This window comes from Hibiscus syriacus, unplaced genomic scaffold, assembly GCF_006381635.1.
Source record: "Hibiscus syriacus cultivar Baekdansim isolate YM2019G1 unplaced genomic scaffold, ASM638163v2 tig00111558_pilon, whole genome shotgun sequence".
NCBI classification, from domain to species: Eukaryota; Viridiplantae; Streptophyta; class Magnoliopsida; order Malvales; family Malvaceae; genus Hibiscus; species Hibiscus syriacus.
The window spans coordinates 397,093-416,696 of record NW_024063119.1 but is presented as its reverse complement, the minus strand read 5'-3'; positions in this window follow the sequence as shown (position 1 = coordinate 416,696).

Sequence of the window (19,604 nt, the reverse complement as noted above, 5' to 3'; positions counted from 1 at the left end):
ATTGATAAACATACATGTTCAAGAACCCCAAGTTTTTTCTCACCATAGACAGGCAAACAAAAAGGTGTTGGGTGGTTTTCTGGCTGAGTTAATGTTTTTGAATGGCAGGGTATATCGGGGACATGAAATTATGACTGACATGAATGCTTGGTTCAAGATTAGTATCTCATATTCTCAAGCTTGGAGAGCCAAATGTTATGCCTTGGAATTGTTGAGGGGGTCGCCAGAAGCATCGTTTGCCTAAATACCGGCTTATTGTCACAATTTAAAGCTGAAAAATCATGGGTCGGTAACTCATATCAAAAACAGATAGAGATGGACGCTTTGAGTTGTTGTTTATCGCCATTGGTGTTGCGGTTAGTAAATCAATATAAATTTTTTGACTCATTTTTGTTAGTTACATGCATTTCACATTTAAATGATTATATTTATTGTGTATATGATTTTGTAGATTCGTTCGTTTATTAATTGCATGCGCCCAGTTATTATAGTTGACGGAGCACATTTAAAAGGTCGATACCTTGGAGTAAACTTATTAGCAGTAGCCATGGATGCTAACAATGGGATACTGCCAATAGCTTACGGGGTTAGCAAATCTGAAACCTCTGATTCATGGACATGGTTTATGGGGCATCTTAGGGATTGCATAGGTCCTATTAGCAATCTGACAATCATATCCGATAGGGCAAACTCAATTGACAACGTTGTTAGAAGGCGTTTCCCAGATGCTTTTCATGGACTTTGTGGTGTTCATTTGTATAGAAATCTAAAATCAAGGTCTGCTGGATTAAAAAATCACAAATGGATATACTGGAAGGCTGTAAAAGCTTATCAGGAAGTGGATTTTAATAAGCATATAAACTGTTTAAGACGTGTTTTGCCTCAGTGTGCTCAAACACTAGAAGATGTCGGGTTTGAAAGATGGTCAAGAGTACATCAACTTGGAGCAAGATATGGTTTCATGACGTCTAATAGTGCAGAATCAATCAACGCTCTAAGTCGTCATTCCCGGAAATTACCCATTACTATGTTAAAGGAGTTTTTTCGAGCCTCTATTCAACAGTGGTACTACAAGAAAAGAAACCATGCATGTATTATTTCTTTAAATTCGTAACTTATCATATATTATACTAAGTATTATTTATTTAAATTTACAGGAACATTGGAACATCGTGTTACACCATGGACAGAAAAAAAGATAACGAAACGTGTTGTGAAGTCAACGTCATGGAGAGTTGAACAATGTTCAAACACTTTGTTTGAAGTACTGGATAATAACTTAAATGGGCTTGTCGATCTAAATGCAAAGACGTGTAGTTGTATGAAATGGCAAACATCTGGTTATCCGTGTGGCCATGTTATGAAAGTTTATCTTCATCTAAACCAAGATGATTCAAGCGCATACACTATGGATTGCTACACTACAGAAGTATATCGACAAACTTATGGCGAGATTGTCTTCCCTATTCCACATCATTCTGAGTGGGACATACCAGATGACTTACAAACAGTTTTGCCACCAGCCATGGACAGAAGGCTACCTGGCCGACCAAAAAGTCACGATCGTATACCGTCTAAGGGTGAAGAGAAGAAGAGATCGACATGTAGTCGGTGCAAGGAAAGTGGTCATACAAGGTTGACATGTGGATCACCAGTGCCATCACAATCATCTTTTCCTCTACCAAAATATGGATCCTCATCAAAATCCAAAGCTCATATGGTGTCAAGCAAAAGGCAATCAAAATCGCAATTATCTTTAAAATCTCAATCACAACCGGCTTCACCTTTTGGGACTGTTAACTTAGGTGATTTTTAAATGCAAACGTTGTATTATGTGGATTTTATGTGTGAACTTTTAACATTTTCAGTTAGGCATGTATTAGTAACTTGAGTTTGAAAATTGCTATGATATGTTCAGTTGTTATCACTTATTAGGCATTCATTTGACTATCGCAACACGGAAATGACGTTCGCAATCATCTTAATGTCTATCGCAACGCGGAAATTACTATCGCAACGAGAGAATCGCAATGTGAAATGAAAATCGCAACGTGAAAATCGCAACGCGAATATGAATATTGCAACGCGGAAATGACTATCGCAATGCGAAATGAAAATCGCAACGAGAGAATCGCAATGCGAAATGAAAATCGCAATGAGGGAATCACAAAGCGAAATGAAAATCGCAATGCGAATTTAGTTTCGCGTTGCGATTTTAGTTTCGCGTTGTGATTTTGTCGTTGCGATTTTCATTTCGCATTGCGATTCTCTCGTTGCGATTTTCATTTCGCATTGCGATAGTCATTTTTGCCTTCAACATTATGCAGATTGAAATCAACAAAATCAACCATTACATTTCAATCAATTAAACAAGCACAAATAAGAATTGTGTTCACATCAATTAAACAAATCAACTTTTACAAATCATCTTTTACAAATCAATTAAACAATCAAAAAATAAGCATAATTCTTATTTCCTCATCTACTATTGAATCAACTTTTGTAGCCATACATCATTTTCACGCAGCTCACTTTTGAGATTAACCTGCAGAAACCAAACATTTGCTCAAACAACACTTTCTACACATCTAAAACCTACAAACATCAAATTATTGAATTCTAGGTACTTAACCAAACATTTTCAAACCAAAAGCCTATAAACTTACCAGTTGTTTATGGACATTTTTATAACGCGGATGCAGGTAGGCAGCGTCTCGTATATATCGAACTAGCCATATAATGTCGAAACCACAAGCCTACTGCAGCTCTATCTCTATCGGTGGGAGGTAGATACTTTATACTTCCTGTGATCAAACGCTCCAACGCCAAGTATATGAGAGGACCACAATCCCCTCTGGCTCCTTCCGTTTGTTGTGGTGCGGTCTCGTCTCTTCTAACTGTAATATTGAGCTTCTTTGGCTTCTTGTTTCCAGAACGAGTCCAATAATTTATCGCATCCAAGAATTTAGCCGAATGAGAGATCCATCCCTTAATAATATCTCTTAAATTAGCCAATGATATGTAATTTATCATGTTGTCATATACTATTGCCTTAAGGGATGGGAGCTGAAGCTCGACGAGAAGCCAATGTTTACGTTCCAAAACAGGGATAAACACATGCAATCATAAGTAATAATTCATTCATTTGCGCACTTATTTATGAATACCTTTAAACTCAATCTAAAATAAATACTAACCTTATCGACCTCCCACCATCCAGGATAAAGTTTAGCTTGTCCATTGCCCAACGCAAATGATTCATCTCGTTGATTCTTCAAGTGAACGGCGTTAAAAGACGTTGGCATAATTGTATATCGTGTATTTCTTTTATTTTTCTTAAGTTTTCTAATTATTAGAAGACGTGACACCCACGCATCGATATGTTGTTTTACAAAAAAAAGACATATATTAGTGACTTACATAAATTTAAAAAAAAATAATCAGATTGAAATATAAGAAAAATATAAGACTTACCCCTCCATCGAAATAGACATTGTCTTCGACCCCTAATAATACGCCCCACCAAGACCGATCAAGCAACAAATAGATATCATCGTTGAGCTTGCATATGTCAGTGAAACACCCCTGGCTCCGCTCATGTAGATAAAAATCAACTGCGGTCTTAGCCCAAAGGGTGTTATCCAGAATTGTGTCTGGTAGTTGTCTCCTCTCAACTTCAGATACCGGAATGGTACTGGCCGGTAACTCATACGAGAGCCAACTCTCATCCATCATGTCTGGCACGTCAGAGGGTTTCTCAAGAATTTTACATATGACGCCATGTGAATCGGGCTCTTGAATGGTGGGAGGGACCTTTTCAACGATGACAGTGGCCTCTTGAACGGTGGGAGAGGACTCTCGAGGAATGATAGGGGCCTCTTCAACGATAGGAGTGGACTCTTGAAAGATGACAGGCGATTCGGGCTTCTTCTTGCGGTGTCTTCGCACTATTGGGGTGTACGGAGACTTAATAGCACGTGCACGCCGTCTGATGCGTGAACTCCGTCGTGCAAGAAAAACCCGACGTAAAGCATCCACCTTATCGGGCCGCTAAATAATTAAATACAAAAATCAGTAAATAAACAGACATGATATTTAAACAGTGAAAACAAAGACAAATATGTTTCAAACTTGCATTGTATTCACCCAAGTCATTATTCTATCATAGTTCACAAAATGCATCAGATAACAATGACAAATATGTTTCATACTTGCAACACTGTCAAGTTGGTATTTGTCTTTGTCTATTGGTTGAAGTAATGCAATTCATTCAAGTTTCAATTGGCAGCAACTGAACAAATTTACTTTCAACCAAAAGACAAAACAAAGACAAATACTAACTTCACAGTGTTAAAGAATACACAGTTTAGCAGAATTGGCAGCAACCGAATAAATTTACTTCAACCAAAAGACAAAACAAAAGACAAATACTAACTTCACAGTGTTAAAGAATAAACAGTTTAGCAGTATTGGCAGCAACCGAATAAATTTACTAAGCAATCTAAGTGAAATGGTTAATCTAAGTGAAATTACGAGTAAATATATCATCAAGTTAAATATGGAAAATCTTAAACTTACCTCGTTGCGTAGAGTATGGACCTCATTCTGCAACGATACTACCATCTCACGTAGAGCGGCAACCTCACCACGTAAAGTAGACACCTCCACACGCCATGCACCATCGTTATTGCGTAGAGTACCGATCTCCTCACGCAAGGCATTGACCTCATCACGTAACTCCCTTGACTCATCCCGTGGAGGTGGAGAACAGGGAGATAGAAGTCATGGCATCTTTGCCGGTCGCCTATCATGAGGTGATGGTGGAGAAGAGGCTCGATGATGTGACGGGATAGGTGATGGCTCTCGTTGTAGAGGTGTATAGTCGGGTCAATCAGGTGATGGCTCTGGGTGAGGTGATGGCTCTCGAAGTGGAGGAAGTGGAGGATGCTCATCATTCGTGCCATCAAAAAAACGTTGACTAGCTTGCCACCAATCAGTGGCAAGCTCAGCCTCTGTGGGTGTCAGTCTTTGTAATGGAGTGTTGGCCTCCTAAAAATATAAAAACTCAAACAAAGTTAAACGTCTACTATTAATAACTTGTTTATATATGATAGTATTTGTGTTAACTTACATTATTTATTGTCGCATATGGTATTAAGTCTTCCTAATCCAACAGACGTTTCCTCTTCCAGGAAATAGCCCTAGGAATATCATTTGAAGTTTTTAATGCATATGTCCGCATGCTGGGGAAAGCCTCGAATATCCAAATCTACAAACAATATAATAACAAACATTAGTAATTGTTAAATAATTAATTATAATTTTGAAAAATTATATAGAAATTCTTACCTTAAAGGCCCAAACAAAGCCTGACAAAGTGTATTTCGACCCATCGCCACGCAAACTTTTGCGGTCATCAAAGGCAGACGACAACTTAGTCCAGCTAGCTTTCCATATATACGAACCCCACGGAAACAGATTCCATGCATTTAGGTCCTCTACCAATAATATTAGCTCATGAGGAATAGGTTGTCTGGCCTCTCTGCCTAAAAAGCCGGCATACAAAAGTACTAGAAGGCATACTCGGACAACATCGACGTCATTCATCCGAGTAAAACCATCTTTCTTATTAAACAATTTCTTCAGGTCGTCGACGTGTAAGTTCGGCTTCTCTATTGACTCATCAGCAAAAACCCGGGATAACCATGATGGGCGGGTGATATGACGAGTGTACCGGCCTACATCATCGTGTCCGAATCGTAGACCAGTGATTAAGCAGAACTCCTTCCGCCCAAAACAAGTATACGCCGGTGGAAAATGAAACCATATCTCTTCCTCACCATGTTGTATACTGTCGGGTAGATCGCTAGTTATGGTCTGAAGCCACAAATGGGTCAAATTAGCATCTCCACCCGGATGTTGTACTCTCAGCCATGGCCCGAAGCAGGTTTCCTCAAACAATTTTCTTTGTGCAGTTGAAAGCTTCGAAGCAATTGTAGTGGCTAGGCTAACTTTATTCCTTAATGTCAATGAAGCCGAAAAAAATTTCTACAAAAACAATAAACAAACCAAGTTAGATATACCAAAAACTACACTGTGAAGATATACCAAAAACAATAAACATAAAGAGTAGTAGTTTATTCTTGAAACTAAAATTTACAACACTGTTTTGTCTTTTGGTTGAAATGAAAATCGCAACGAGAGAATGACTATCGCAACGCGGAAATGACTATCGCAACGCGAAATGAAAATCGCAATGCGATTTTGGTTTCGCGTTACGATTATCTCGTTGCGATTTTCATTTCGCGTTGCGATTTTCATTTCTCTCGTTGCGATAGTCATTTTCGTGTTGCGATTTTCATTTTCATGTTACGATTTTAAGTTTAGAAACTATTATTCTTCTGCAAATTGAAACTTGAATGGATTGCATTACTTCAACCAAAAGACAAAACAAAGACAAATACTAACTTCACAGGGTTAAAGACTAAACAATTTAGCAGTATTGGCAGCAATCGAATGAATTTAATAAGAAATCTAAGTGAAATGGTTAATCTATTATTGAAATTACCAGTAAACTTATCATCAATTTCAATATGAAAAACCTAAAATAATGCAAAAATTTCAAAATAAAAATAATTAAAAAAACTAACCCTCGGAGGTTGATTTTCCATTTCTGAATGATTGTGAGGGATTTCTGACCGTGAATGGTTGTGAGGGATTTCGCTGGAGATGGGACGGAAATCTTCGGAGATGGGAACGGATTTCGCCGTAGAGAGTGAGAGATGGAGATGTGACTGAGTTGTGATTTTTTGTTTTAGGTCATGAGTTGCGATTACGGGATATACTGTGGACGGTTCAGTTTCCGATATATTAATATATTCGTGTTTGGAATTTGAAAAAAAATACGCGTTAATACGAATGGCGCTATGTAAATCGCATTGCGATAGTCAGATTCGCATTGCGATTTACGTAATCGCGTTGCGAATTAGGAAAATCGCAACACGGATTTGGGAAATCGCAATGCGATAGTCAGAATCGCGTTGCGAATCTGGAAACTGATTTGCGATACCGGAGATCGCGTTACGAATTATCGATCGCATTGCGATTTAGTTGGTCATTTTGGCAAATCAAAAAAAAAGTTGATTAAAATCGTATATTATAAGACATTTTTTGTCATTGGGGTTATTTTCTCTAAAAAGAGAATTGAACATTATTACATAAACCTTATTTTCAATTATGCAATAAGTGAATGTTTGAAGATTATATTAAAACATTTTTAAAAAAATTATGCATAACCCATGAGTGTATGGTTGTGTTATAAAAGACTTCTGCATATTTATCCTTCAAGCATAAAAAAATTATATACGGAACTTTTTAGTTTTGCTTATAAATTTTTAAAATTTAATAATTAATTATTGAAATATTCAATCGTAATCATTTTTATAATATAATGTCACTTGATTTATTATTGTAAAGGTGAAAACTGTATAATAAATTCTCATGGGTTAATTATTTTTTATATAATCATTTAAGAATGAAGTTTTAATAATTTGTACAGATGTTATGTTTGAACTCCTTACGGTAGTAGATTCACAATATAGATAAGGATACACACGTGTGGGGTCAGGGGATAGTGACAGTAGGCTTTTGTGGGGGCTGAAAGCCTAGAGGAGGGGACATTTCGTACTGTAGATAGGCTGGCAATGGGGCTCGTCTCTTTAATTTTGTTTTGTTTTGTAGCTCAAGGCTTGTCCTTGTCATCCCTTGCTTTCAGTATTGAGTCACCTTTTTGCGTCGATTAAATTCGGATCAATGCCTCTTGTTGGCCATGCCAATTGCCATGCACGTGTTGCCCATACCACTGCCATCATCAATTTATTTGTTATTCTTTTACCGTTTTATACGAAAATATCATTTTAAACACATTAATAGTCCATATGAATTACCAACAATAAGTTAATCTAATATTATAAAATATTAGATATTTTAAATAAAGTTTAAGGATTCGAATTTTGATGATTGTAAATAAAGTAAATTATATTGAATGGATCGCCCTTATCTTTATAGTATTTGATTTGAATTAATCGATCAATATATCAGATCGATATCGATAATTATAAAAAAAAAATATTCCCTGTGAATTTATTAAAAAAATCCTTTGGTTAAAAGTTGGAGAATGGGTTCTTTTATATATTTGGTACACGTTCTTCCTCACATCCATTTTCATTTTTCTCAGTGGCACTTATCTTTTGATATTGTTTCTTTTTCTCTGTACATATTAATAATCACCGGGCTTTACAAATGGACTAATTAAATTAGAGTATTATTGAGTTTAATTTGATTTGTTTTTTATATTATTGATGTGATAAAGTAATTTGGAGTTTTAATATTATTGATTAACTAAATCTATTAAATGATTTTAATGGTAAAATGTAATGTTGTTTTTTAGAGGACTTGTTAAAAGCGTAGGTGGGCACTCGAGTAATTTATAAAACTCGCACTATTATTAATACGAGGCAAAATACGTTACAACAACGTCACCTCAATATTACAACACTACAACACTTGTTGCGGCTTGTTTACAAACACAGTCTCGCTATTTTAAACTTTGGTAAGCTTTACTCAATTCTCTCATAGTTTTGCTAAGCTATTTCTCGTCCTTGCTTTTCTAAGCTTTTCCTCATATACATTCTCTTTCACTTTGCATACATTTATATTAATGCTAAAGACATATATTTATAAGGGTAATTAACCTCCTTAACGAAAGATCTAGGCATTTCCAAATTCTTCTTGTATTGCCACATGTAGTTCTTTGTCTTAATGAAATTTCATTCTATCATCAATTGCCACGTGTTTATTTTACATGCTTAGTTCTTAAGTAATTCAAGATCATTCTTCACTAATCAAGAATCTTCTAGCTTTTACCACCTTTTGCGAAGTGTGTTGCCAACTTTGACAATTTCAAACTTCATGCAACTGTATCATCTTGTTGCCTCTTTAATTTCTTTTCTTTTGTCAACATTGATTTCCATAATATTCAAGAATATCCATGCCTTGCCAGCATAAGTAGTAAAATGATATTTGAATTCTAACAGGATTTAGATTGAGTATTATAATCTCCACGCACGGACCGACTCAAGATTTTATATTAGAAGAGGCAAACTTGAATTTTTAAAATTTCAAGGGGCGAAGTTGAACTTATAAAATTTTAGGAGTGCAAAAATATATATTTAATAGAAAATACATAGAAAAAATCTAAAATATAAGGTAATTTTAATTTTTCAAGGGTTGACTGCCTCAACTCTCACCCTCGATCCATTCCTGTCTACATGGTGTATGTGTATTACCAATAACTAAAAAATATTATGAATAAACATTATATTATAATTACTTAAAAATATTAAAAAGATTAATTGATTAATTAGTGTTAGTTGTCAACGTGATAATTAGACTTCTATTATTGATGAAAGTGATCATATAATTTAACGTTGGTAATAATTAATTTTGATTGTAATTATTATTTTAATTACAAAAATTTATTGCATAAACATTATTCGTGATAATCGTCTATAAAATAATGAATATTTATACAAACTTTGACACTTAAGTAATGCATATATCTTTATTTTATTTATAATATTCGAAAACTGTATCGTTATTTTATTGTTTTTTCTAGGGATGGGCATGGGTCGAGTTGGGTCAGATTTTTGGTCCATCCAACCCGACCCGAGAACAATGACTCCTCCACCCGAAATTCGACACGACCCGCATAATATATACCCTCCACCCGACCTGAACCTGACTCGACCCGAAATACTAAAAAAATATTATTATTTTTTGGATAAGTAAAATTGAATTCAACCAAAAAGAAAGCAGCATAGCTGCTACAAGTAACATAACAACCAACTAGATTATATATGCACAATTGCCTATTTACACCATCCAGCCTATTCATGCAAAATCTATACAACTTAATCCTAACAGTTTCCTTTATGACATTAACAATTGTAGCAGCTGAACGAAACAACCCACTAAAATGCCTATGATTACATTCTTCTCATATGAAATACACAAAACCAGTCCAAGCTAATTTAAGAATATGCACTAAGAGAGACTTACCCTTCATATTCAAGATCATCCAATGAAGAGTATCATCCTAACAGTTCTGTAAAAACGATGATTTAATTGAAAAAATAATATATAGAGGGCGTTTTTTCCCAAAAAACACATTGACACACTAATATTACCTGTTAGACACCCTCTCAACTTTTTTTTACCGATTTAACACCCTTTGCAGTAAAGCGCGCCCCTTAAAGCGCGCTTTACGCTGATCTGGCGCCACGTGGGGTAAGACGCCCCCTGAAGTACGCCTTATGCTGACTTGGGATACACGTGGTAAAGCGCGGACCCTGGGGCGCGCCTTACGCCACGTAGGGCTATAGCGCAGTGCAGGGACCGCGCTTTGCAATTATCACATGCAATATGCAAGGCGCGGTGCAAGGGCCGCGCCTTGCATAATTTATTCGAATTTCTCGGCTTTAACGCATCGTCTCTCCGCTATAAATATCCTTTCCACCTAAAATTCTCTCACAAATTCCTCTGAACCTAGAAACTACTACAATAATCCTCTCAACCAGTAAAAAAACCGGTAATCCTTTTATATTTTATTTTAGAAGTTCATTCGATCTTTCGTTATAAGGTAATTTTTTATAATAATTTTTTATAATTATATATGATTATTTGAAAAAATACTGTATTAATCGTTTTCAATTAATTTTTGTGGTTGTATAATTGGAAAGCGGGAGCGTACGTCGAAATATTTTTGTCGATACGGTAATAATATAAAATTAAATTATTTAAATAAAATGATTTACGTTTATGTGAAAAATTTATTGTGTTATATTTTCGTGCATATATTATTTATTTAAAATAGGTTTGTTTCAATTGTTTTTTGCATATATAATATTGTCTCACTTTCAAACTCTAATAATGGCACAAATTTCAGCTATTGTTTTTTATGATGGAGAAATTCGAGAAGATGAAACCGGCGTTGTTTTTGTATCAAATGATTATGTTAAAATATCATTCAAGAGAAACATAACTCTTGAGGAGCTGATAACGAAGATTTCAAGGAATGTTCATGTTGGAAGTAGTAGAAGAATGTCGTCGTTGTAGTACAGATTTCCAACATCATTGTTGTCATTAACTTATACAACGTTCAAACTATCGAACAATGATGATGTTGAAATGATGGTTGATTCTCAAAGTAATTATTCAGACATCGATATTGAGATGTATGCAAAGTTTGTTCAAGTACGTGTTGTTATGGGTCTTTCATTTAAGCTCCCATTATGAGTTGGCTGAAAAAGTTGATCAAGTTGACAGCCCGACTACACTAATGTGTAATGATTTTAATACCATAATGGGAAATATGTATCATGGTGGCGGCCCATCAACTTCAATGGGGAGACATTCATCAGCAACTCCTTACGATCTGTACGAAGGTGGGTCCATGAACAATCTGTATGGCAACATCGATACCAGTTCTAGGGGAAGGCATTCATCTGCAAATTTCTTTGACCTTAATATGGAGATACAATCGACGCAACAATCTGTGCAGTTTCCATTTGACACGATGGCTTCAAGCTCTAGTGGGAGGCATTCGACTGCGAGCTTTTTCGATCTCAATGTCGATATGCCTTCTAGTTCAAGGGGAAAGCGTACAAGTAGTAGGTTATTCGACGTAAATGTGAAGAGCATGGAGGAATCATCATCTCTACTAAAAGAACCGCTTCGTGAGCCTGGTGCGGATGACATTGAAATTGGACAATTCATGCACCCAGAATCACCACAATTCAACTCCGAAGATGATGATGATGTAGACGAAGTTCCCTCAAATGTGGCACAAACTGACCCTCCAGCACACATGTATAAAGCTGATTATGATGCAATGTACGGGCCAGAATTTACGGATATACCTCATCTCGGTGACTATGGATATTACTCATCAATAAATAATTGTGAGTTATCTTTAGTAGGGATGAGCATTTAAACCCGACCCCGATCAGGTCAAATTTTTCTTTAAAAAAATCGGGTTCGGGTTTAGGGTGAAAAATATTCGACCTGACCCGACCCAAAAAAATATATAATTTTACATTATATATTTAGGGATAATTACAATAATACCCCACTATATATATTTTTTTTCAATTAAGTCATTGTTTTATTGAATAAAAACATTTTTTTATTATTTCGGGTCTGGTCGGGTGAAACCTTGTTTTGGTTTGGTCGAGTTGGGTCTCGGGTGGAGGCTCTCTTGTTCTCGGGTCGGGTGGACCAAAAACCCGACCCATGCACATCCATAATCTTCAGGCATGGAGTTTTTAAGCAAAGAAGAAGCGAAAATATGGGTATGACACTGTTCCCGACAAAAAATATGTATGTCATTGTTCACGACGCGAAAACGGATGCAATTGGATGGTTCGCGTATCAAAGAGGAAGAGGAAAAACAATAGATGAGAACTAATGGTATATAACGGTCCTCACACATGTTGTGTTGGAGGGATCAACCAAGATCATCCTAACTTGGACTCTGAAGTGATCTGCCAAGCCATCATGCCCATGGTAAAAGAGAGCTCTCATATAGTTATTGTTGTGTTGATTTCAGCTATCCAATCGCAATATGGGTATTCCGTCTCATACAGAAAAGCATGGAAGAGAAAGCAGTTGACCATTAAAAAACTTCACGGCGAATGAGATGCATCTTACAACGAACTTCCAAGTTGGTTTAGGCTGGTGCAGAGGTTTAATCCTGGGACAATTGTGGACTTCGAAACCTCCCATGCATACCATAATAATCGAGTTCTTCACAATCGATGCCAATTCTATCGGGTTTTTTGGACTTACCCACAGTGCATTAATGTTTTCAAATACTGCAAGCATGTGGTCCAAATTGACGGGACTTTCTTGTATGGAAAATACAAGCAAGTTTTACTTTGGCAGTTGTCCAAGACGGTAATCGCAACATTCTTCCAGTTGCGTTTGCTCTCGTTCAAGGAGAATATACAGATTCTTGGTATTCTTTCCTCTGAAACTTACGTTCACATGTTATCACGAGGGAAAAAATATGTGTAATTTCAGATCGCGGAGCTGAGATCAAAGCAACAATGGAGTCTTTGGGTCCATTCTGGCAGCCACACTATGTCTAACGTAGGTATTGTATCCGACACATTGATGCGAACTACCATGGAAGGTTCAAGAAGAATGATGAGTGTCAATTACTTGGGCGCATGGGTAAGAGAAACCACCCTTTTTGTTTTGATTGTTTTCATTTTTTTATGAAAACAAAGTTAGTAAGTTCTATATTTTTTTATCAGGTTACGAACTACTTCCTCAAATATTTGAATCTATGATTCAAGAATTGCGGGCGAAGAACGAGGAATGATACGATTACATCAGCCTCATCGATAAAGAAATGTGGACAAACGTATATGATGGTGGATATCGATATGGACACATGACAACCAACTTGGTTGAGACAATCAATTCGACCTTAAAGGGTGCACGTCACTTACCTGTAGCGGCTTTGGTAAAAACTACATATTTTCGTTTGGGGCCGCTTTTTGCAAAGTTCGAGGGACAAGCTCAAACCTGGATGCAAGGCGATCATGTCTATCACCCTAGATTAGTTGCAGATCTACAAAAAAAATTGCAGCATCAAATGAAATATCTGTAACAACCTTCTCTAGAGCACATGCTTTTTTTCGTGTCACAAAGTTGCCTCGACCTCTTCAAGGGATTGAAGCTGTGTCGTTCAGAGTAAATCTACGGGACAGATGTTGCGACTACGAGTTTTTTCAATCTCTGTAATATCCATGCTTTGATGTGATAGTAGCTTGCTCGTATACCCGTCAAGACTATAATCGTTTTGTGGATCCCGTATACCTACTATCAGAAGTGTTTAAGGTATACGAATTTAAGTTCCCCCACAGGTAATGACGAAGACCCTAATAAGGTTCGAAATTAGCTTCCGATTGTACCAGACTCAAATTTATTGAGGGACCGTGGTCGTCCAAAATCCACTCGAATCCATTGTGATGTGGATATTCGAGAAACATCTAGACACGACAAAAAATGTGGGCATTGTAGAAACTCAAGACACACTTGGAGAACATGTCCACTTCTGTTGCCATCAAGTAACTATTGATAAGGAACTGATGTAGTTTTTGTTTATTAAATAATAATTCTTGTACTTTAATTTGCATTTACTTAAATTTAATGTCATTCGGTAACCGCTGATGAAGATTAAAAAAACGATACAAGAAAACGAGATTGGACGTTGGCGTTATATGTGATTATAATAAAAGAGATAATAAGTGACAAACTTAAGAAAGTTATCGAACATAATTATTAAATTTTATCAAACTAATAGTAATTTGGTATTTGAATATAATTCTAAATACAACAAACTTACAATAAGTATTAAATTGCAAATAATAATAAAATTACAATAACTGATATTAAATGATAAATAAATTAACTGATATTAAATGGCAATAAACAAAATAATCATAATCAATTAACAAAAAGTATAACAAAATACACAAAAAAATTAAAAAATCCAACCAAACTAACAAAATAAAGTAATTATTAAATGATAAATAAAAAAATTACAATAAAAAAGTCCAGTAAACAACTAAATACAATATAATAAAAAAAATATCGATGCCTGTGATGCGAATGTGTTCCGCAGGACGGTGGTTGTCGGTCTCGAGGATGATTTCTTCGTATCACTGGATATGACTCATCGCTGTCGTCGTCGTGAGCAGCTACATTTTGTTGTTGAGGAGCTGATGACGATGTAGCACTTCCATAGAATAAGGACCTTGGAGGTGTATATCCGACTATCCCACCGCTCATAGATAACTACGAAAACTCATAAAACCCGGACATCACTGAGTGTAAAAACTGTACAGGAGGTGATTGTACGGCGGCCATGAGTGATGAGGCTGCACCCGCCAAATAACCAACATATGAACCCTAAGTCAGATCTACAAACATAAATCTATAATATCCTCCAAGAGGGGTCATATAACTCTTTGACGGTGGTGGCGGCGGGGTCATAAAACCAGGTGAAGGCGGCGACGGTGACATCGGTTAAGGCTTTGGCGGCATCATATATGACTGCGGTATGTAAGTCGCTGCAGACGGTGACTATTGTGAATGTCCTGCTGGTGCAGCTGAGGACGAATCGGAAGCTCCTGCTCTCCGTCCACGAGTCGGGGGACGATGGTGCAGTGACAATAAATGTCTCTGTCGAAGTCGTTAAAAGGTCCGCCCTCGTGCATCCTCAGAAAGCAGAAACAATTTCTCATTACTGTTGAACCACTGATAATAATCATCACCAACAATCAATAGGTCATCATAAATGGGCTCTCTACGGGGAAGGAGCCGATGTCGATCCTCCCACAGCACGATCCACTCATGATGCTTCACCAGTCAATATGTATATGTCTTGCCGCGTCGATTTGTACTATGCAACTCGTCCATATTGCGAGGTGCTTCCGGAATTGGTTGAAAACAACCAAATTGCCGGAGCACGCGATCAGTTAAGTGTCACTCAACGATCGCATAACAAATCAAAGGGACAATCGCCATCCAAACATCTGATGGGCTCCTAAACTCAGGTGGGATCGCCATCCTCACATCATCGTTAAAATATGACATCCATTAAAACTAAAACAAATATATATAATTTTTATCAAAATAATAATCTAATTATATAACTATAATCTAAAATCGATTTTTAAACATTAAAATGAATACCTGTGTGCCAGCCTTCTGGTCGATTAGCACCCTAATTTTTTTTCTAAATTATCAGGTAGCTCCCGATGATTTTCCTGTCAGCAGACCACCTATTCAATGAAATTTTTTTATTATACACTGTATACAATGATTAATATACGAAATCATTTTTATAATTACCTCAACAGTAGCGAAAATACGAATGAGTTCTTCACAACGGGACATAAAAAGGGCAATCGATACCATGCCCAAGACTGCAGCAGAAGGAGACATCTACTGATAGCATTTTTTCTATAGTCAGTCGCTCGACACATCTCCCTATACAGGAAAACCAAAACTGCCGAGCAACTGAGTGATCCGGCCAAATGAAAGTCGACAAGATGTCGCAACCACATACAGTGAACTTGGTTACGCGATTTGTCTGGCATCAGCAACCCTCCTATAAGCTACATTATGCATGCCCGTGCATACATTTTAACTTCATCTTCATAGGCGTCTGCGCTCAACTCCCGAAAATTGGCATCTAATCAATTTAATGGTATCCGACCACTGTTAAAACTTTCAGGGACACGTCCTAGATTATCCCGGCACAAAGTAGCCCAGGAACCGTGCGCTATCCCTGATATCACACCTCTATCCACCGGAAGCCCCATGTGCATAGAAACATCCTCAAGTGTAATCGTGCACTCTTCGCACGGAAGATGGAATGTGTGGGTCTCCGACCTCCATCGCTTCACTAAGGCATAAATAAGGTATGGTTCTATCTTACAGTGACCTCCATATCTACCTATGTGACAGAATCCAGCCTCTACTAAATACGGCCAGACACACGTAGGTATCTCTAACTTCAGGTTCCTAATAAAAGGATCTAAAATACGACCTCTCTCCTAAAATATAAATAATTACAAAAATTAATTTATAAACTAATAATCATGCATTCAATAAATAAATAAATTATTACTAATAATTGAAATTAAATTAAAACGTTAAAATGTTACCGTATCAGCAAAATATCGAGATATGTGATTTCCATTCAAACGAAGTAGACAGCATTCCATTTTATATCTGCAAAAAATTAAATAAATAAAATATTAAATAATTTAAATAATTAAATAAAATAATAACAAAACACTAAATATAATAAAATATACCTTAAAGAGCGATATGAGAATATAAAGAGTATTTGAAAGAAGCTTAGAGGATTTGATGTGATGAAATTGATTAAGAATTGATGTATTTATAGGGTGAGAAATGGGTGTGAACAGGAGGGGTAGGTGTTAAGCAAAGGCGCACTCCTTACTGACTTGTGTTATAATTTCAGCAAAGCGCGGCCCCTGCACTGTGCTATAGCCCTACGTGGCGTAAGGCGCGCCCCAGGGGCCGCGCATTACCACGTGTATCCCAAGTCATCATAAGACGCGCTTCAGGGGGCGTGCTTTACTGCAAAGGGTATTAGATCGGTAAAAAAAGTTGAAAGGGTGTCTAACAGGTAATATTAGTGTGTCAGGGTGATTATTTGGAAAAAAAAATGTCATATATAAAGTGATATTATTATAATTATTCATAAATATATAAATTAAAAATATTTTTTCGGGTCGGGTCAGGTCGGGTATTTTTCACCATAAATCCGAATCCGACCCGAACACACCTTAAAAAACCGATTTGAACCGAACCCGAATCCAAATTAAAAAAAACTCAACCCGATCAAATAGAATCGAGTCGAAACCCATCGAATTCGGCCGTGCACATCCTAGTTTTTTCTACCATGTAGGACGGCACATGAGTGGGAGAGGAGGAGAATATGCTAATTGAGGCGAGGGTGTCTAAAATCTCGAGTGCAAGAAGACCGTGTTTGGAGAGAGTGGGACCCAATGGAATACCCTCTCGCCCAATCAGACGCCCACATGCTTTTCGCCGACTTTTCGCCAAACGCGGTTGTATGCTTTTTATGGCCCCCACCTTTGTCCACTTGTCTTTTTGTTTATTCATTCCAATCTCGTAGCCCTTACAATAATATTAAAAAGAAAGTCAATTTTTGGGATCAAAGGATCCTAATTGTCATTTTAAATAAATATTTCTATGGTTAAGAATATAATCATTATTACTTTGCATTAAAAAAATATCAAGAAATCAACGCAAATCATTAATCATGCCTAAAATGATTATTTTGAGTTAATTTCATGTCCTAATTGTATATCATTGTACGAGTATAATTATTGTTAATAATTCATTTGTTCGTTAACATTTTAAATTAAAAATATATAATTATGCAAAAATAATTTGAATACTCCTTGCTTTTAAAAAAGTTGCAAATTGAAATATATAGTTAATTAATTAAGCATTTTATTTGGAGGATTGTATTTACCATCCCATCCTTTTAGAACACAGTGGGAACCCTAATGGGTCATGGTATTATGAGCTTTTTAATGGTTACCACAAGAAGTGGCCAGAGTGTGGATAAGTATGCCAAGGGTAGAAAAGGTTTGTAATGGATAACCTTGGATTTTCCATTATATTTTATTTATTTGTCATAAACAAAATTATCAGTAATAATTAGATAACGGTACACCCACAAAAATAAATAAATAAACTAAAAAGAAAAGGTTATATAAAAATGTAATTGAAAAATAAATGGTAATTTCCTATAACATTTTTAAAAGGATTATTTGATATGAAATAAATTGATTGATTTATTTGATTAAATAACTTTTAGTATTTTGAAAAAAATATAACAAAATTATTTTTTATATAGTGACATCAAATTAAATTAAGTTGTTTCTCAATTAGTTAACTAATTAAGTATGATTTTTTTTAAAGTTTAGGTAAGGGGTTGATTCCAGCTTAGGTTAAGGCGTACCTAAGATTCAATTGAGATTTATATAAGAATTTATAAATTATCCACCAAGAGTGACAGTAGTAAGATTCAAACTTAACCTTATAAACTCAAATTTCTAAATCTCAATTACCTGTATCAACGCTAATTGATGTTAATTAATTAAGAATGATCTATAAGAAATTAAGCACAACGATATAGTAAAGGAAGTGGAATTAATTAACTTATTGGTGAAATCAAAAGTATAAAACCAAAATTCATTTTTAGTGCATTTGCCATCATTAGTTGGTGGAGCCTAAGAAACACAGTAATGATAACAGCACCAACTTTGTCTGTTAATTATATGATTAATTATTTATGTTTGTACTATTTTATCTTATCGATTTCAAAATTATAATATATTATCATTTTTATTTTTATTTAATTAAAATATAATTATCACAAGTTAATTATCATTAACATTTAATAGATTAGGTGATGTGATAGTTAAATATTTTGATATAATTACACATTTAATCTTTATTATTTACATATTATCTCAATTGAGTAATACTTTTAATAATTTTTAGATAAATTTAATCATCCAATGATTAATGTCACATGTCACTAGTGTCATGTGTCGTTACGTAATCTATTAACAGTTAATCTGCGGTGACCACAATAAAAATGAATATGACCATATATTATATTTTTTTATATCAGTGAAAAAAAATAGACAAAACAGAATCACAAATAAATAAATAAAAATAAATGTAAAAGAACAAATATAAATAATTTGATCATTCGATCAAATAGACTTGCTCCTGATACGATTTGTTAATCATTTTGATATGCTAATAATTTAATCATATTATATATTATGGTTAAACTTGAATTTAAATAAAAAAATTTGTCTAAAATTTAACCAGGTTTTTAGCCAAAACCAATCTATGTTCACTCACTCCATTACAAACATTCTAAATGTAAC